Here is a 20,846-nt window from a genome sequence, read left to right on the forward strand (position 1 = left end):
GGTGACAGGATAGGGACTTGACCATGTAGGACTGCAGTGAGAAGACACGTCCTCACACACAGAATAGTGACCCTATGGAAATATTCCACAGAAAAGCAGTTGAACCCAAAACACTGAAATGTAACAGTAGTAGACTCGCCAACTTTAAGGGCATTTAAATGGTCATTGAATAGGCAAAGGACAAGAATGGAATAGTGTGGGTTAGATGGGCTTCAGATTGTTGGGGCGACCTGTGAAACCATTGAGGACCGAAGGGCCTGTACTGCACTGTAATGTCCTGTTATTAAGAAGGAGCGCGATATAGTTTGTATGGCTTAAAGTGATCAAAGGGTATAAATAAAAAGCAAGAATAGGGTAATGAGTTGGGTGAACAGCCACCGTATTGAATAGCAGAGTTAGCTTCAAAGGTCAAATGACGTATTTCTGCCTGTATTTTCCATGCTAATTATATAGGGAAAGCTGGATGCACAAAAGAACGTGGGTGCCCTCGTATCCCAGCCAATGAAAGTAAACAGGTAATACAACAAATGGTGTTTTGGCCTTCAGTGCAAGAGGATTTACATTGCGAAGCAAGGATGTTTTACTATATTTATACCATGCCTTGTTGAGACATGCACCTGTACTCTCCCCATCCAAGAGAAGATGTACTTGCCAAAGAGAGAGTGCAGTGAAGGTTCACTAAGGCTGATATCTCAGGGATAGCAGATCTTCGCGATGAGCAGAGATTAGTGAAAGCAGGCCCAGTGGAAACAGGATAAAATTCTAACAGGGCCGGACAGACCATGTGCAGGGAGGATGTTTCCCCTTGGAGAGTTCTCGAATCAGGGTACACAGTCTCAGCAAGAAAAATAGAAACTGCTGGAAAAACTCAGCAAGTCTGGCAATATCTGTGGAGAGAAATCAGAGTCAACATTTCAAGTCGAGTGACACTCTTTCAGAACGCCGTTAACGGAGTTAACTCGGATTCCTTGACAGACACTGGCAGACCTGCTGAACTTTCCAACAATTTGTTTTCTGCTGGTCATTTCCAGGATCCGCAGTTGTTGGGTTTATTTTGGACCGTCCAGGCAGCTCAGTTGGACCATTCAGGAGTGAGCTGAGAAAATATTTCTTCCCTCAAGATAGTGAATTGCAACAGACTGTGGAGACTAGGTCACTGAGCATAATAAAGAAACTGATAAATACATTTTTAAGATTTGGAAGGCATCAAGGGAAGGGAAGAGAAAGCAGGAATTTGGCATGGAGATCGAGAGTCAGCGTGTCCTGGCCAGAGCAGGCCTGTGGGACTGCATGCCTGCTTCAGCTCCCAGGTCCTAGCTTTCTAAACAAAGCCCCAATTACCAGACTGGATTTTCTTACAAACAAACTGCAATGATAATAGCCAGGAAACATTGACAGTATGATACAATTTTATTCTGTCTCTAGAAACTTGAATTTCCTCATTTCAAGGCCCGAGTAATGAAGTTATTAATTCACTCAGGTTGCTAGGTTTAGATTTCACACTGCAGTACAACACTGACTGCCTGCCACTTTCAGCTTCGCAAACACGAACCAGTAAAACTCCTCCACACATCCAGTCAATAGACGGTGACTAATAGCTGCTTCAGAGGGTGATGATATGTAGGACACTGTACCCGTGATATCAAGTCGTGAAGCACTAAAATCCATGAAATTCACGTGCACTCCTTACCAGCACAGGGAAATGAAATCAATTTTGGACCATCACAAGTGTAGATGTTCTTTTATTATACAGCTTTTCTTGGCACTGCCTCCTCTACACTTCCACCATTTCACACCCAACTTGTTTTAATGTGGAATGTGGAACACAGCTCCTGTTAAGTATTTAATGTAATGAAGGCGTTTGCGCTGTTCAAAGTGAGAGCAAGCCAGTTCATTCCAACAATCTAACAAACAGTTCATAATGGCAGCCAGAAATCAATTTAAATAGATTTGCATCAATTAGTCTTTAAAGTATTAAACAGGTGGCCCTGACTCTGTGAGCCACCCCAGGATGCAGCAAGCATCCCACGTTCAGCTTACAAGCCAGAGGTAACGACTTTATCAGTGAATGCCTGGTCATGGTAGTGGGAAAGCTAGAACTTCAAGGGACACCAATTGTCAGAGGAACCTTCTGGATGAGGTAGAGTATTTCCTCTAAACACTCGAGAGCCACAGAAAACCACTTCATTTTGTTTCCCTGTGCTCACTGCAGTTGGAAATAGGCCACGCTTGCAGCGTCAGAGAAGGGAACTGCAGGACTATGATACTCCAGGAAATGAGATGATGGGTCTTTGGTAGATCAGTACTATATTCCATAAAGGATACAGTAGGTATGATCAGACAGACTGTAATATAGAGAGATACTAATTAATCTAGGTTAAGTACCAGAATATACCTAGGCTCAACCACGAATCCGTACTGAATCAACTGATGTCAACAGGCAGCACCCTGGCTCAGTGGTTAGCACTGCTACCTCAGCGCCAGGGACCCAGGTTAGACTCCTGCCTCGGGCAACTGCCTGTGTGGAGTTTGCACATTCTCCCAGTGTCTGTGTGGGTTTCCTCCGGGTGCTCCGGTTTCCTCCCACAATCCAAAGATATGCAGGAGAGGCAAATTTGCCATGCTAAATTGTCCCATTGTGTTCAGGGAAGTGTAGGTTAGGAGAAATATAGAGTAATAGAGTAGGGGAATGGGTCTGGGTGGGAGGTTCTTCGGAGGGTCAATATCAATCTATTGGGCCAACCAGCCTGTTTCCACACTGTGGGGGATTCAATGAATGGCAGGGCTCGGGTTAAGAACAGTATGCCCTCATGGCGGAAGGTTGATGTCAGAGCCTACGCTATCACCCCGAGCCATGAAGCACATCATCTTTCCCCTATCCCTCCCCGCAAGGTAGCAACCCTCTCCCAATACCAGTAAGCACACTTCAGCAGCAGCTCAAAGACCATAATCTGAACATAATCCAAGAGCATAAAGTAGCAGAGCATAATCTGTCCATGAATCTTTGGAGACTGAACAACTCAAAAGGAAATACTACTGCTTAAACACCTCAGATTTACTTCTTACTTGGGGATGTCTGATCAGGTTCAGTGAACGTGTCTGGTCTTCATACCTATACACTCACTGGAATGAATGACTGTGTGGGTGAGGTAACAGACTGCACAGTCTGTACTGATCTGCATAGCAGCAAAACTCCAGTAGAAGAAAAAAATTGAGAAATATTCATCTGGAATATGGGTGAGGGAAAAAGGATCATGCTAAATTTAATACCCATGATGTGGTCAGCTCAACTAACTCCAAATGACAGTGAGAACAGTTCGAATGATCCACTGTTTCTACTTGTTCTTGCTTTTATTCACAAAGGGGACACTCCATCCAAACATTACTCACCAAGGACAAACACAAACAGAATCAACCAACTCCAGAGTAGATACGAAAGGAGCATCCAAGCTTAGGTCAAAAATGGTTTTGCATTTCAATTTCAAAAAAGGTTGAGATGGTAACAAATCCAAAAAGTGTCTGACCTGAAATAAAACATTCCATTCCTGGAAATACACTTCCAATTCTTGAGCTTTGCGACAATTTTCTTTTCAATGAACAATTCTGGTTACCACATTACAGACAGGATGTGGAGGAGGCTTTGGAGAGGGTGCAGGGGAGGTTTACCAGCATGCTGCCCGGATTAGAGGGTATGACTGAAAACGAGAGGCTAGAAAAACTCAGGTTGTTTTCTCTGGATCAGTAGAGGCTGAGGGGAGAAGTCTCTAAAATTATGAGATACATAGATAGCATTGACAGCCAGAACCCTTTTTCACAAAGTTTAAAACTAGGGGGGGGGGGGCACATTTAAGGTGAGAGGGGGGAAATCCAAAACAGATGTGGGGGGCAAGTTTTTTTTTAATAAACATAGACTGGTAGGAGTCTGGAACACAGTGTCAGTGATAGTGTAGGCAGATATGGTCAGGGTGTTTAAAGGGATGTTTTAGATAAGCACATGAGTTTGTAAGGAACGGAGGGTTACAGACCAAGGGCAGGCATCATATTCAGCACAACATCATGGGCCAAAGGGTCTGTGCCTGTGCTGTACTGTTCCACATTCTAACAGTGGTTTTGAAACTCTTTTAATCAATTATCTGTTCATTCTGAAGTGTCAAAAAATCATTTTACCAATGTGTTAGGTACGTTTTGATGCAAAGCATAATCTTATACTTGGGAACAGCTGCTGAAGCACAACGAGCATGTCTGGCTTTTGCGCCAGGCACTGGAGCTGGGGGAATCGTCATTTCACTAAGCATACGGTGGCTCAGTGGTTAGCAGTGCTGCCTCACAGCACCAGGGACCCTGGTTCGACTCCAGCCTCGGGTGACTGTCTGTGTGGAGTTTGTAATTTCTCCCCGTGTCTGCGTGGGTTTCCTCCGGGTGCTCTGGTTTCCTCCCACAGTCCAAAGATATGCAGGTCAGGTGAATTGGCCATGCTAAATTGCCCATAGTGTTAGGTGCATTAGTAGGGAGTAGGGGAATGGGTCTGGGTGGGTTACTCTTCGGAGGGTCAGTGTGGACTTGTTGGGCCGAAGGGCCTGTTTCCACACTGTAGGGAATCTAATCTAAATCATATCTCTGGACCAACATGCTACAGTGCTTTACCTGCCCACTGACTACAGAAGTGTGGTGGGGTCCTGGGTCCAACAAAGAATCCTCACTTCCTGAAACTTATCGCATGCTGCCATTTGACAGATCAAATCTATCGTATCAAGTTAAAACACTCAAGGTCAACAGAGAATAAACAGGCTAAAAACCAAAAGAACTGCAGATGCTGTCTATCAGAAACAAAAACAGAGGTTGCTGGAAAAGTTCAGCAGCATTGGTGAGGAGAAATCAGAGTTCATGTGTTCCAGGTCTGGTGTTGTTTGGAGGAAAATTCACCGGTCCAGAAACATTACCTTCGATTTCTCCTCATAGATGTTGTCAGACCTGCTGAGTTTTTCCAGCAACCTTTTTTTGTTTGAGAATAAACAGGAATAACACAGCACCTGAGTATGTCTTATTTTATTCTTGTCAAAATATCAAAAACATATAAAACAAAATGTTCACCTGAGGCAATGAAGCATTAACTGGAACCTCTGATTTAGTGCAGCGTTCCTGCTGCTAATAAATTGATTGCGATAATCTTGGCCCCAAATGTTCAAACTGCTTTGAATATAAATAGAAAATAAATAGTTAATTATATTTACAACCACTCAATGACCAATCAATGCATTGTCTGTCTTTCAGAAAAGCTCAAGGTATCTCCATTTGCCAAACTGAATACCTGAAGATAAATTCTAATCTAGTGCTGCGTTTGCATCTTTGACAAAATGACAATTCTTCCATCTACCCCATCTTCTCAGCAAACCCTCACCATGCAAAATCGGATGATCAACATATGGACAATGACAACTTTACGGCTAATTGAGCAGTGAATTATAGATGAGAACAGAAACCCAAGTGCAAAATGCTTCTTCATGGTGTACTCTCCAGGTTAGAAACAAATCACACAGCTGCAGAGGGGCCCACTGGAGTCACCGAGTCAGTCAGATAGATCACGCTGGCTCATGTTTCTGCCCAATCCTCCCACTGCTCAGGTGAAATCGAAATAATCCACTTGGTCAGAATGTCCTGACATTCCATTTAAACTCCAAAAACAAAACCTTACATCTCTCTGAATCTACCGTTACTACAACATCATGAATGCTGACATCACTTCTGAACAACCTCATGATTAATGTAAGTGTCTCCCCAGGCTCTCGAGTTATCACCAGGAGAAAGTTTTTCTTAACTGTGTGAAGCACCTCACCCAGACGTGGGTGGGAAATATTAACTTCATCTATTTAACCAAATCCTTTATGTCCCAGAATCAGGCAGCTATTACACTTTTTCCACTCACCTGAATTCCTTTCACAAACGTAAGTACTACATTAACTTTCTGTTTGGTACCTGTTCACCCACTCAATGATTCCTGTATCTGGACCCTTCTCAGTTCAACCATAGTCCCACTTTGGTCTTTATGAAAAAAACACACACAACATACAGGGATACGGAGAGGGACGGTGTTTGAAGGGTCAGTGTAAACACAATAGACCAAATGGCCTCTTTCCATAGTGCAGGGATTCTATGAGTAGGGACCAAAGTGTGTATGAAGCTAAAAGGTATAGCTGAGATTTTAAATGAGTACTTTGCTTTGCTATTCACCAAAGAGAAGGACCATGTTTAGAAATCAGGAAGAGGGACTATGGAATATTTGAATAAATTAGCATCAAGAGCAGAGGAGTACTTGAAAATGGATAGGGCCTGAAGCCTGGACAAGATGCATTCCAGGCCATTGCTGGGTACAAAGGCAGAGATTGTAGGAGCTCTGACATTAGTTTCCACATTTGGGCGGCACGGTGGCACAGTGGTTAGCACTGTTGCCTCACAGCACCAGAGACCCGGGTTCAATTCCCGCCTTAGGCAACTGACTGTGTGGAGTTTGTACGTTCTCCCCGTGTCTGCGTGGGTTTCCTCCGGGAGCTCCGGTTTCCTCCCACAGTCCAAAAATGTGCAGGTCAGGTGAATTGGCCATGCTAAATTGCCCGTAGTGTTAGGTGAAGGGGTAAATTAGGGGAATGGGTCTGACTGGGTTACGCTTCAATGGGTCGGTGTGGACTTGTTGGGCCGAAGGGCCTGTTTCCACACTGTAAGTAATCTAATTGTCCCTGGTCACATGACACCAGGTGATAGTCCGATAGGTTTATCTGAAATCACAAGCTTTCGGAGTGCTGCTCCTTTGCCAGATGACAGTTAACAGTTAGGACAGTTAACATGGTACCATTTTTTCCAAGAAGGGTAGTCGGGATGAACCAGGAAACTAGAAGCCGGAGAGTCTAACAGTAACAGTAGGGAAATTGTCAGAAAAAAAAGTTAAGGTTTTCCTCCACCTGAAGAGGCGAGGAATAACTAAGAATAGGCTTTATTGGGGGATATATCATGTCCAACAAATCAGATTAATTTTTTTGAGGAACAACTAGGTGTGTACAGGAAGATAAAGCAGTTTCCATGGACTACTGTGAGGGTCTTGACAAGTTTTTGACACTGACCAGAAGCTTACATCCAGCGGCATACCAAAGGATTCAGTGCTGGGTCTCTTGCTGCTTTTTAAGGTATGTTAAAGATCTAGGCATAAATCTACCAGGTTTGATCAGCACCTTCACATGGGACACAGAAATCGACGGTATGGCAATGGGCCAAACAGTGACAAATAGAAGTTGATCGTTTAAAAAGTGCGAGGTGGAGATCCAAGATGGCGGCAACTCAGCAAGTCTGAGTCTATAGTGCTCCTCCAAGACCAAGACAAAGTGGGCCGCCCTCCCCCACCACACTCACCAAATCAATTAAAAATAGCTGTTATTTAATGTAATTAGTGGTTTAGTACTAAATGTATACAGTTCAGTCTCCTGTAAAAATGACTAGGGGGAAAGGAGCCCGCAGTTCTCAGCAGGCAGGAGCCCCTCCCCCACCCTCCCCAGCTCCAGCAGAGGCGTCTGCCGCCCCCCGGGGGACTTACCTACGGAAATAATCTCCAAACTTAACGCGAAGATCAATGCTTTCATAGAAGAGTCCCGAAGTCGGTGGAATTCACTCTCGGCCGCGCTACAAAAGCACAGCCAAGACATCGATGAAATTGAATGTCGAGTCGGAGGGGCGGAGCTAAAGGCCGCGACCTCAGAGGCCATTGCAGAATTGACCGTGGATCGGGTCCGGACTCTCGAGCAGCGAGTCCGGGACCTTAGAGAACCACATTGACGACCACGAGAATCAAGATCATCGAAAAAATATTCGTTTGCTGGGCCTTCTCGAACGGGAAGAAGGCAGCCAGTTTACAAGGTTCCTTGACCAGTAGCTTCCACAGTTATTGAATCTGGAGGCTGGATCAGGCCAGGTAAGGGTAGAATGGGCCTATCGGGTTGCAATATGTGGGCCCGGATCAAACCAGCGCCCACACCCGGTCCTGTTCCAGCTGCAGAGCTGTAAGGGGAGACAGATGCTTTTGGAAGCTTCCAGAAATCTTGGGAAAGATCCACAAGCCTTGACTCAAAGGATCCAAGATCATGTTATTTCAGGACTTTTCCCCAGCTTTGGTTCGAAAGAGGAAGGCGTTTGATGAAGCAAAGTAGTGTTTAAGGGATTTAAACATTCAATACTCCTTGCGCTATCCAGCTATACTACGCTATAGCCATGAAGGGTCTGTGTATAACTTCGGATCACCAGAGAAGGCCAAGGAACTTTTGGACTCTCTTAGACAAACTATAGGAGTTAATTGATGTTGTTTTGACCTACCCCCACCTCGGTCTACCCCCCCTTTTTTTTCTTTCATTATCTTACTGTTAATATTATCTCTGGGGGGGTGGGAAGGAGGACTTATTTATTCATCCTTGGGGTGCCTGGGTCAAGGATAGAGCACTGGTTGGGAGAGGTTATGATGGGTTTTTTTGAAAAAGAAGTGATGCCCCCTGGGAATAAGGGGGAAGATCTCCATTTAAATATGTTTTATACTTTTTTTTACTATTTAGAAATAATTTTTTAAATTATATTGATCTGAATGAACTAAAGAGCTTTTATTTTTGTGAATTTTATATGCTCTATGCTCGGGATGTTTTGGATAAATATGGGTTTTGTTGTGATCTGATGTTAACACATTCCGAGCATGTATATCACTGCTCAATTTGTGTGTTACCCGTTGGATTTTTTTTCTCTCTCTTGAATAATGTAAGAATTTTAATGACACACTCTGGCTAGCTGTAAGTTAGATGAGTATTTATTTGGGTTTTGTCTTATTTTTTCTCTTGGTATTTCTGTTTTCTTGTTTGATAGATTTTGGTTACCATTTATTTAAGATTTAACTGTATATCAATAAATACTTGGGTTTTTTTTGGTTTCTTTTGTAAACTTGTGGGAAAAATTTTTTAAAAGAATACAACAAAAGTGCAAGGTGATGCATTTGCTAGCACTAATAAAGGAAGGAAATATGATGAACAGCAGGACTCTAGGAAACAGAGGATCAGATTGACCTTGGGGTGTATGTGCACAGATCCTCAAAGGTAGGACAGGTGGATAAAGGTTGTTCAAGAAAGGATACTTGCTTATATAAAAGTGGAGGTATTAAATGCAAAAGCAGGGAAGTTATGAAGAAGCTGAATGAAATATTAGTTAGGCCACAGCTGGAATAATGTGTACAATTCCAGTAAGTGCATTACAGAAAGGATGTGATTGCTCTAGGTAGAAGGGATTCACCAGGATATTGAATTGAGCCATGAAGAGAGAGACTAGATAGGGATTAGTCATTTTCCTTCCAGCACTGAGACTGTGTGACAACCCGATTGAGGTGTACAAAGTTTAGAGGCATAGAAATGGGAGGTAGGATTACCCATTTCTCCTCAATAGATGGGACAGTAAGTGGGGGAACCAGTTTAATACAAAAAGATGACTCAGAGGAATTGGAGGTCAAAGTTTTACATCCAGAGGGTGATGTGTATCTGGAAGAGATGGTAAATGTAGGAACTCTCAACATTTAAGTGTATACATAAACACTTGAAATGCCATAGCACACAAGGCTCCAGGCAAAGTGTTGAAAAAACAGGTTTACAAAGAACATAGAACAATACAGCACAGGAACAAGCCCTCCTGCCCACAGTGTTGTGCCAAACATGATGCCAAGTTAAAATACTCCTTTCTGTCTGCCTTTGGTCCATATCCCCCCACTGCTGACATATTTATGTGCTTACCTGAAAGTCTCTTAAATGCCCCTATCCGTATCTGCCTCCACCACCACCCCTGACAGTACATTCCAGACTCCTACTACACTGGGGAAAAAAGGTTTGCCCCTCATCTCATCTTTGAGCTTCCCCCACCACTCCCCCCTCACCTTAAATGCATTCTCCCTAGTTTTAGGCATTTCATCCCTGGAGGGAAAAAGAAAGAAAAAAAAATCTGACCATTAACCCTAACTATCCATCTCAATTTTACTAAATTCGATGGAGTCTCCCCCGTCTCCCCTCAGCCTCCATGGCTCCACAGAAAACAACCTGCTTTTTCTAGCTGATACCCTCTGATCCAGGCCGCATCCTGGTAAACCTCCTCCACACCTTTTCCAAAGCCTCCACATCCTTCCTGTAATGTGATGACCAGAATTGAACACAATACTCTAAGTGTGGCCTGAGCGAAGTTTTATAAAACTGCAACATGACATCCTGACTCTTGTACTCAATTCCAGAACCAATAAAGCAAGTGTGCTAAATGCCAAATATACTAAATTATCTACTTCGGTGGTCACTTTCAGAGAGCTATGGACTTGTACATAGGGACCTTGGGGTTCATCAATGCTGTTCAAGGTCCTGCCATTAACTCGATACTTTTCCTTAACATTTGATCTCCTAACTACCTTGGATAACAACAGAGGAGCAGCTTCTCATCAAAAGGAAGAAGGAAGCTTAAGGCTGAGGAAGCGAGGATCTAGCCCAGCTTTAGAGGATTACAGGGTAGCTAGGAAAGAACTCAAAATGGACTGAGGAGAGCTAGGAGGGGGAAGGATCAGGGAAACCCAAAGGTGTTCTATATGTACATGAGGAATAAGAGAATGATCAGAGAGTGTAGGGCTGATTAGGGATAGGGAGAGAACTTGTGTCTGGAGTCTGAAGAGGTAGGGAAGGCCCTACATGAGTTCTTTGCTTCAGTATTCACTAGAGAGGGGGACCATGTTGATAGCGAGAACCCCGTGGACCGGGTTAATAGGCTTGAACAGGCTGATATTAAAGAATTGGATGTAATGGAAATTCTGGGAGGTATTAAGATAGGCAAGTGCCCAGGGCCAGACCAGATAGATCCAAGGTTACTACGGGAAGTTAGGAAGGAGATTACTCCGCCTCTGGTGATGATAGTTACATCCTCACTCTGCACAGGAGTAGTGCCGGATGGTTGGAATAGGGAAATCCCTGGGAATAACAGACCAGTTAGTCTTATGTCTGTGGTAAGCAAGGTACTGGAAAAGAATCCAAGAGAATGAATTTATGACTATTTGGAAAAACCTATGAGATTAAAGAGAGTTAGCATGGCTTTGTGAGGGGCAGGTCATGCCTCACAAGCCTTACTGAGTTCTCTGAGGATGTGATGAGACAAGTTGACGAAGGTTGAGCAGTGGATGTGGTGTATCTGGATTTCAGTAAGGCTTTTGATAGTGTTCTCCGTGGGAGGCTCAAAGTTAGAAGGCATGGGATCCAGGGAAATGTGTCTGTCTGGATATATGAGTTTAGAAGGATGAGGGGGGATCTCGTTTAGGAATACAAGATGCCTAAGTGGATTGACAAAATGGACATTTCCTCATGGGGACAATCTCAAACAAGATAGGGGCCAGCAGATTTAAAACCGAAGCTCCTTCTCTGGAATTCACTACCCCAGAGTGTGGCAGATGCTTGGACAATGAATAAATTTGAGGAGGTAGAGACTTTTAAATAGTAAGATGTTGGAGTGTATTGGGGAGAGAGAGCAGGAAAGTGGAATTGAGGCCAAGGTGAAAATCAGCCACCATTGTACTGAATGGAGGAGCAGATCTGGAGGGCTGAATTACCTAGCCCTGCCCCATAACATGTTCTTTACAGCCAGCTCGGTACCTTTGAAGCAGAGTCAGTTGTAATGTTGCAAACATGGCAGTTCATTCGCACACAAACAGCAATATAAGCGATAAGATAATGTTGTCCCCCTCACTCCCTGTGATGTTAATGGAGGAATAAATCTTGCCCATGACCCTCGGGTTAATCCTTCTCCTTCTCTTCAGGATGGTGTCACGGGAGCCTTTGCCATCCATTTCAATTCAGGCCTTGCTTGTCCCCTCAACACCTTATTTGAAAGATAGCTGTGCTTTTTCATCGTACACTCATATCAGCACTGAACCTTGTGTGTTCAACTCCTGGAATGGCCACCTCAAAACAAAACAGCTGGACTTAGAAGCAAGTGTGCTAACAACTGAACCACAGTGACCAAACACCGAGAAAACACCCCATCTACCACCCTCCGAGAAGACTAGGAAGTGACTTCACCACAAGAAATGACATCACCAACCCAAACCTATAAATAGAACCCAGGAATTATCAGCAGTGCTTTGCCTGAGGCCCACTGAAGATGTTGTTATCTAGTAGGGTGACCAAACGTCTGGAAACCAGCCTTCCAGCTCATCCAGAACCTCAACCTGAGCTACAAATCTTCGCAAAACTCGCTAATCATTAAAGTATGGATAACCACCTACAGGGTTACACGTTTCCATCTAGGGCACATGTTTTAAAAATTGCTATCATGTAAGTTAGGAATATTATGCCCATATTCTTGAGAAAATCAAATGAAAATATTAAGATGATTTGCAGGGAGGCCAAAATGGGCTGAATGGTTTCCTTTTCGAAAGGGAGACTATAAATCAGTGCCAGTTCTCAATCCCTCCTAACTCCCAAAGAACATCAGGCTGCTGTGTGACTACAGTCACTAACCGGATTTCGTCGGGTGATCTCCCCTTCAGAACTCCTCTCTTTTTACCTCCACTCCGTTCTTTTCTCTTCTTGTCCAGTCCCTTTCAACTGACACCTCCAATTCCTGTGTCCCTTTCATCAGTTTCAGAATTCCCAGCCCCTTTCCCATGGATGTGCAATCCCTTTACATACCCAGGTTAGGTGGATTGGCTACGCTAAATTGTCCAGTGCCCAGGAATGTGCAGGCTAGTTGCATTCGCCAAGGCAAATGCAGGGGTACAAGGACAGGATAGGGGGCGGATATACTTCAGAAGGTCAGTGTAGACTCAGTGGGCTGAACGGCCTACTTCCACACTGTCAGGGATTCTATGGTTCTACTAGGGTGGTCTCAGGGCTTTTCCCAGATAAAAGGCCTGAACCATTCCCAATCACCTCCACGCTCCTGCAGCTGGCCAAGCCCATCCTCACTTGAATCACTTCTCCTTTAACTCCATGTTCTGCAAGTCACAGGGCTGGCCAAGGGTACCTGCGTGGGCCCCGGTTATGCCTTTGTGGGGTACATGGAACATTCCTTGTTCTAGTTTTAGTCCAGCCTCCACCCATAATTCTCTCCCTGGTGCTCCTTCCCTCTCACCTGGAATTGGAGAAGTTTACCAATTTCACTTCTAATTTCCACCTTTTATCGGATCAGTCTGTAACTCCTTCCTGGGCACAGGTGGCCAACATCCACCGAAAACCAACCAACTCCCCAGTTACCTTGACCATACTCTACTTCCTGTACAGATTCTTCCCCATTTTCCCAGTTCCACCGTCTCCATCACATCTGTTCTGACAATGCCAACTCTGACAAGGGGGTCTCTGAAATGTCCATCTTCTTCCTCAACCAAGGATTCTCCAGCACCGTAGTTGGACAGGGCCCAGTCAGATCCACTTCCCACACTTCAGCTCTCAGCTCCCTCTTCCCTCCATCATCGATTGGGTGCCCCCTGTCCTCACCTCCCATCCACATTCAGAGGATCATGCGTTGACATTTCCATCACCTCCAGCAGGATGTCACTACTAGACACACATTCTACTCCCTTGCGTTGTCAGCCTTCCATAAGGACCACTCCCTCTGGGAGGCACTGGTCCACTCTTCCTTTATGCCCAACATCTCCCACAGCACCTTCCCTGCAACCACACTAGGTGGAATACCTACCTGTCTACTTCCTGCCTCCTCAGTAGCTGAGGGCCCTAACATACCTTCCAGGTGAAACAGTATTTTACCTGCACTTCTCTCAATCTGGTCTACTGCATTTGCTACTCAATGTGGTTTCCTCCAGACTGGGGAGAGGCCTTGTAAGCCAGGTGACTGAGCTTCCACTTCCACACCCCACCCTGTTCCCAGGCCATGACCTCTGTCTCAGGCTTCAGCAAAGCTCAGTGCAAGCTGCAAGAACAGCACCTCGCTTTCTGCTTGGGACTTTACAGCCTTCTGGTTTCAAATCGAGTTCAACAATTTTCGGGTTACAGGCACCTTCCCCGATGTCCTTGCCACACCCCCCCAAGCCTTGTAATCACGTGGTCTGAGGGCACAAAACATCGATTCTCCTGCTCATCGGATGCTCCAGCGCCACACTTTTTGATTCATCATCTTTGTCTTTCCAACTGTTCTTCTCTCTTTGGACTCAATCCCCACCCATCGTTTCCTCCGTACCCCCTCTCCCCACCCTATCTTTTGCAGAAAAGCCACCATTTCCCCAGCTCCTATCAGTCCTGCAGAAGGGTGACTGGGCTGGAAACACTAACTCTGCTTCCTCTCCACAGGAGCTGTACAATCTGCCGAGCTTTTCCAGCAATGTCACTTTTTGTTTCTGATATTCCAGCGTCCACAATTCTCTTGATATAAATTTGGGATCTCAATTAAGAATCAAGCCCTCAAAAGAGCTGCCGAACAAAGAAATTCCACAATTGCGTCAATTTACAACACAACGATCACATCATCACACAATAAATACCTCCATTGTAAGAATTCTGAAAGAAGTGATTATGCTCCAACTATTCGCAGACAGTTTATTACAGATGCATGGACACTTTCTGCACAAGATGATGAATATGCGTCAGTCAAATACCCAGCCACCAGAAGCCTAGTAAAGATTTTAGTGCCTGGAACACACTTGAACAGCACAAATGTAGATACGAAACAATCGAGAATATTAATATGAACTGCAGGCCGATACTACAAGCCATTTCAATGAAGCCTTTGGAAAGATTCAGAGAATCCCTACACTGTGGAAACAGGCCATTTGGCCCAACAAGTCCACACCGACCCTCCAAAAGAGTACCCCATTCCCTCATTACTTTACATTGCTCCTGACTAATGCACCTAGCCCACACATCCCTAAACACTATGGGCAACTTTAGCATAGCCAATCCATTCTGACCGGCACATCTTTGGATTATGGGAGGAAACCTACGCAGACACGGGGAGAATGTGCAAACTCCACACAGACAGTCATCCAAGGCTGGAACTGAACCCGGGCCCCTGGTGCTGTGAGGCAGGAATGTCACGCTTCAGTTCAGTCATTGCCTATAAATGTTAAAGCTACTAACTTGAATGATAAATGACAGATACATGCAGCATTAATTCAACCAGGTGGTAATGTACTGTAACATTTAAGATGCAGCAATATACGAACACCATCTGACTCATATTTTTAAGAGGACTCATTAATGAAAGAATAAAATAAAACAATGAAAAATCAATTTTGATTTGGAACAGTGAACTGAAAACAGTGAGGTAAAGCTGATTTTGAGACTGCAGATAACAGGCTAAATAAATTTGTATATATTTGTGACACACGGCCTGGACGTCGATTCCAGATGGGTTATTGAGCAAAAGCTTCTACAGATACTTTGTCAGTGGGGAAGAGCATTATACTTAAACAGACAGCAAAAACCGGCTATTAATGAGGTCGGGACCTGGGAACTGATTCCAACAAGGAGAAAGTGAGGACTGCAGATGCTGGAGATCAGAGCTGAAAATGTGTTGCTGGAAAAGTGCAGCAGGTCAGGCAGCATCCAAGGAACAGGAGAATTGACTTTTCGGGCATGAGCCCTTCTTCAGGAATGATTCCAGCAAGTCTGGAAAGGACCTTGTGCTTGAGCAGGTGTTGAATGGTAACTGGGTCTTGGTGGTGGAGATGGTCAGTTTGTCAGGGAGTGTCAGAGTTTGAACTGGGTATTCGACTGGGTTTTCTGTAAAGGGGAGTCTGGCTGTAGATGCCAAAACATGAAGATTACAAAGTTCCCTGCTTAAGCCCCTCTAAACAGCTCTTGGAAGCTCACAAAGAAATTTATTTGCCCTCTGGGCAATTAGAGACAGGCAGTAAACATTGGCCTAGCCAACAATGCCCACATCCTGTGAATGAATTTTAAAAAAACAATGAAATGACCCTGATCCCCATCTTCAGAAAAACAAAGAAATCTATAATGGTAAACCCCAACATCACATAAACCACATAAGTAATCTGGTCAGTTATTTTTGTGGTTCTCTTTATCTGTTAACGATGTTAGTTGTCTGTCTGTCGATCTTTTCTGAGAATGGGGCTGGAAACAAAGATTTATGAACTTAAAGGGTAGGCCAGTTAGATTACCTTGTTGTTTAATTTTACTCTGCTAAATTTACTGTATCGTTAATAAATTGCTAATGTATTTCAGATATAAACAGGTGGCTGGAATTGATTATTTGCAGATTTGGGATTGGTCATTGAAAAGGCTGGTTAGGAACTGCTGAGGTCAACTTTGACCTTGCAAACCAGTCTCCCGTGGGGAACCTTGTCGAATGCCTTACTGAAGTCCATATAGATCACATCCACCGCTCTGCCCTCACAATCCACTTTGTTACTTGCTCAAAAAACTCAATCAAGTTTGTGAGACACAATTTCCCACACACAAAGGCATGCTGACTAACCCTGATCAATCCTTGCCTTTCCAAATACATGTACATCCTGTCCCTCAGGATTCCCTCCAACAACTTGCCCACCACCGACGTCCGGCTCACCAGTCTATAGTTCCCTGGCTTGTCTTTACCGCCCTTCTTAAACAGTGGCACCATGTTAGTCAACCTCCAGTCTTCCGGCACCTTACCTGTGACTATCGATGATACAAATATCTCAGTCAGGGGCCCAGTAATCACTTCTCTAGCTTCCCACAGAGTTCTCGGGTACACCTGATCAGATCTTGGGGATTTAACCACTTTGACATGTTTCAATAATACCAGCACCACCACCTCTGTAATATGGATTTTTCAAGATGTCACCATCTATTTCCCCACATTCTATATCTTCCTCATCTATTTCCACAGTAAACACTGATGCAAAATACTCATTTAGTATCTCCCCCGCCACCCCCTCCCCCCCCACCTTCCCCCTCCTGTGGTTCCACACAATGGCTGCCTTGCTGATCTTTGAGGGGCCCTATTCTCTCCTTAGTTACCCTTTTGTCCTTAACGTAGCCATAAAATCCCTTTTGATTCTCCTTAACCCTGTTTGCCAAAGTTCTCTCATGCCCCATTTTTGCCCTCCTGATTTCCCTCAAGTTTATTCTGACTGTCTTTATATGCTAGGGATCCACTCAATCTATCCTGTCTCTACCTGACATATGCTTCCTTCTTTTTCTTAACCAAACCCTCAATTTCTTCAGTCATCCAGCAGTCCCAACACCTACCAGCCTTTCCTTTCACCCTGACAGGAATATACTCTCTCTGGACTCTCATTATCTCATTTCTAAAGGCATCCCATTTTCCAGCCATCCCTTTACCTGTGAACATCTGCCCCCATCAGCTTTTGAAAGTTCTTGCCGAATACTGTCAAAATTAGCCTTTCTCCAATTTAGAATTTTATATCCCGTCTACCCTTTTCCATCACTATTTCAAAACTAAGAGAATTGTGTTCACTGGCCCCAAAGTGCTCTCCAAATGACACCTCAGTCATCTGCCCTGCCTTATTTCCCCAAGAGTAGGTGAAGTTTTGCACCTTCTCTAGTAGGTACATCCACATACTGAATCAGAAAATTTTCTGGATCCATACTTTAATTCTTGTCCATTTAAACCCTCAACACTACAGCAGTCCCAGAATGGTTGGAAAGTTAAAATCCCCCACCATAACCACCCTATTATTCTTACAGTTAACTGCAATCTCCTTACAAATTTGTTTCTCAATTTCCCACTGATGGTTGGGGAATCTTTAATACTTCCTAATAAGGTGATCATCTCTTTCTCATTTCTCAGTTCCACCCAAATAACTTCTCTGGATGTATTCCCAGGAATATCATCCCTGAGTGGATGTTGTAAAACTTGAAAGGGTTCAGAAAAGATTTACAAGGATGTCGCCAGGGTTGGAGGATTTGAGATACAAAGGAGGGGCTGAACAGGCTGGGGCTGTTTTCCTTGGAGTGTCAGAGGCTGAGGGGTGACCTTATAGAGGTTTACAAAATTATGAGGAGCATGAATAGGATAAATAGGCAAAGTCTTTTCCCTGTGGTCAGGGAGTGCAGAACTAGAGGGTATAGGTTGAGGGTGAGAGGGGAAAAGATATAAAAGACCGAAGGGGCAACTTTTTCACACAGAGTGATACGTGTATTGAATGAGCTGCCAGAGGATGTGGTGGAGGCTGGTACAATTGCAACATTTAAGAGGCATTTGGATGGGTATATGAATAGGAAGGGTTTGGAGGGATAGGGACCAGGTGCTGGCAGGTGGGACTAGATTGGGTTGGGATATCTGGTCAGCATGGACTTGCTGGACCGAAGGGTCTGTTTCCATGCTGTATATCTCTATGACTCTATGACTAAGTACAGACGTAATGCTATCCTTTATTAAAAACACCACTCCCTATCTATCCTTCCTATAGCATTGGTATCCTGGTAAGCCAGGTCTCTCATTGCTATGACATCCCAGTGTCATGTCCCTAACCATCTGTCTTCTCTGTTAAATGACATTTATTTCCCTTAACACTAGCTTATCAGTCCTACTTTGTTCTCTGCTCTGTCCCTGCCTGCCCTGACTGTTTGACTCGCTCCTTTGCCCAACTGTACTAGTCTCAGATTGATCTCTTTCCTCACTATTTCCCTGGGTCCCATCTCCCCAACTTACTAGTTGAAATCCTCCCAAGCAGGGCTAGCAAATATCCCTGCCGGTATATTCATCCCCATCCAATTCAGGTGCAATCCATCCTTCTCTTACTCAGAAGAGTTTCCAATGATCCAAAAATGTGAACCCTTCTCCCCTGCCTCAGCTCTTCAGCCGCACATTCATCTGCTTTATCCTTCTACTCCTACCCTCACTCGCTCGTAGCGAGTAATCAGGAGTAATCCAGATATTACGAACTTTGAGGACCTTTTTTTTTTAATTCCTGCATAGCTTTCTAAATTCTCCCTTCAGAATCTCACCTTTTGCCCTTCCTATGTTGTTCGTTCCAATGTGTGTAATGACGTCCTGCTGGCCCCACTCTCCTTGGAGAACATTCTGCACCCTCTCCAAGATGTCTGTGATCCTGGCACCAGAGAGGCAGCACACCATCCTGAGTGCTCTCTGCCGGCTACAGAAACATCTGTCCGTGCCTCTGGCTGGGGGGGGGGGCCCCTAGCATAACCGATCACTTGGAACCAGACGTACCCCTCATTACTCTAGCGCTACTCTCAGTACTGCTCTTCCACATCCCTTTCAACATTCTGAAAAGGTCATTATTTCAGTGAAATGTCAGTCAATATCTCAGTCATCAATATTCTATCACGTTCCTATGGAATGGAGTCCATCCAAGCATTGGAGGGGCAAAACCTGCCCTCTGTGCTCCTCCAACACCACAAACACTCCTGCCATGTGGAACAAGATCTGCTAATGGAATGGGTTTCAACTAATGGGCTGTTACAAGGTGAGAAGTGTGCCTCCACATTTCTGGTGAGTGATGCCACTTTACCTGCCAATCACAGGTAGCCCTGTTGTTGTGGCAGGAAACAGCTCTCTGTTTGGTGCATGCACCTCTCATTTATCTCTCCACCCTTCAGGCACTCTGCCTTTATTCCTGATGAAGGGCTTTTGCCCGAAACATCGATTTTACTGCTCCTCGGATGCTGCCTGAACTGCTGTGCTCTTCCAGCACCACTAATCCGGACTGTTGTCACTCAATGACCTGTTCTGAAGAAGGGTCACTGAACCTGAAACATTAACGCAGCTCTCCATCCACAGAGACCTGCTGAGGCTTCCCAGCAATTTGTTTTTGTTTGATTTCCAGTATCTGCAGTTCTTTGGCTCCTCAGGGATTAGAGGGGTCCAGCTAACTGCCTTACACAACCCCTGCGTGGCTGGGGGCAGTGGTTTCCGCGAGTGACCGGGTTCTCTCTCTCTCTATGACTGGGCCACGTGGCAACCTCTGCAAAATGGGTGCACATTGACAGAGGTGGCTGAATGGATGGTGGGCAGGGAGTGCCGAAGCTGCAGGGGAGCCTCACCAATCAGCGCCTCCGTTACAACTACAGCTTAACAATGAAAGTAAATGTGACATTAACGAGCAATCTGAAAAACAAGGGTGTGCTGTGGAATCATTTGCCCCAACGAATTGATACTGGAAAGGTTGGGAACACTGTGCTAGTATGGATTTCATGGGCCTGGCCTCGCTGCCGCGGAACGCTCCGAGTAGTTGAACCGTTCTGTACCACCTGTCCTTTGTGGAGAAATTTGTGAAGAAAAACACCTTTGACCACAAGTCCATCAGGAAGTGGTCAGCACGTAGCATCCTGGAGACCCTTTGGGAAAAGGAGAGGGCGGATCCTGTTGAGTGGTTCCCTGAGCAGACTGTCAAAGCCATTTGGCAGAATGCCTCATCGCCAGAACTTTCCAACAAGCACCAAGACATGGCGTGGCTGGTGGTGAGAAGGGCTCTGCCTGTGAGATCCTTTATGCACGCCCGGACTCTCAGCCGCACCGCACGCTGCCCTCGAAGCGGCTGCGGGGGGGACGAGACTGTCACACACCTCCTTCTGGAATGTGCCTATGCAGAGGAAGTCTGGAGAGGAATGCAGTGGTATTTGTTGAGGTTCGTCCCGAGCAGCGCCGTGACGTGGGACTCCGTGCTGTACGGCCTGTTCCCTGGGACGCACACCGAGACGAACATCAACTGCGCCTGGAGGATCATCAACTCGGTGAAGGACGCTCTCTGGGCGGTCCGAAACCTGTTGATCTTCCAGCTGAAGGAGCTGACCCCGACTGAGTGTTGCACACTGGCACATTCCAAGGTCCAGGACTACGTGTTGAGGGATGCGCTGACGCTTGGGGCAGCTGCTGCC

The 20,846-nt window shown here is 45.1% G+C and overlaps 1 protein-coding gene across 12 annotated transcripts in view; it reads right to left on the reverse strand.

Moving 5' to 3' along the window:
• The window catches only part of LOC132836039 (EVI5-like protein), a 313,206-nt gene that overhangs the window by 229,451 nt on the left and 62,909 nt on the right, over positions 1 to 20,846 (reverse strand). For 9 of the 12 annotated variants that reach the window (XM_060855261.1, XM_060855266.1, XM_060855271.1 and 6 more), the window contains one exon: positions 5,092 to 5,190. The exons of 1 other annotated variant lie outside the window; for it this stretch is intronic. The gene's annotated coding sequence lies outside the window, so the exon portion shown is untranslated. The remainder of the gene's footprint in view (positions 1 to 5,091; positions 5,191 to 20,846) is intronic. 2 more of the 12 variants (XM_060855263.1, XM_060855262.1) reach the window with 1 other exon arrangement.

The sequence above is a fragment of the Hemiscyllium ocellatum genome, chromosome 45 (assembly GCF_020745735.1).
Source record: "Hemiscyllium ocellatum isolate sHemOce1 chromosome 45, sHemOce1.pat.X.cur, whole genome shotgun sequence".
Taxonomy (NCBI): Eukaryota; Metazoa; Chordata; class Chondrichthyes; order Orectolobiformes; family Hemiscylliidae; genus Hemiscyllium; species Hemiscyllium ocellatum.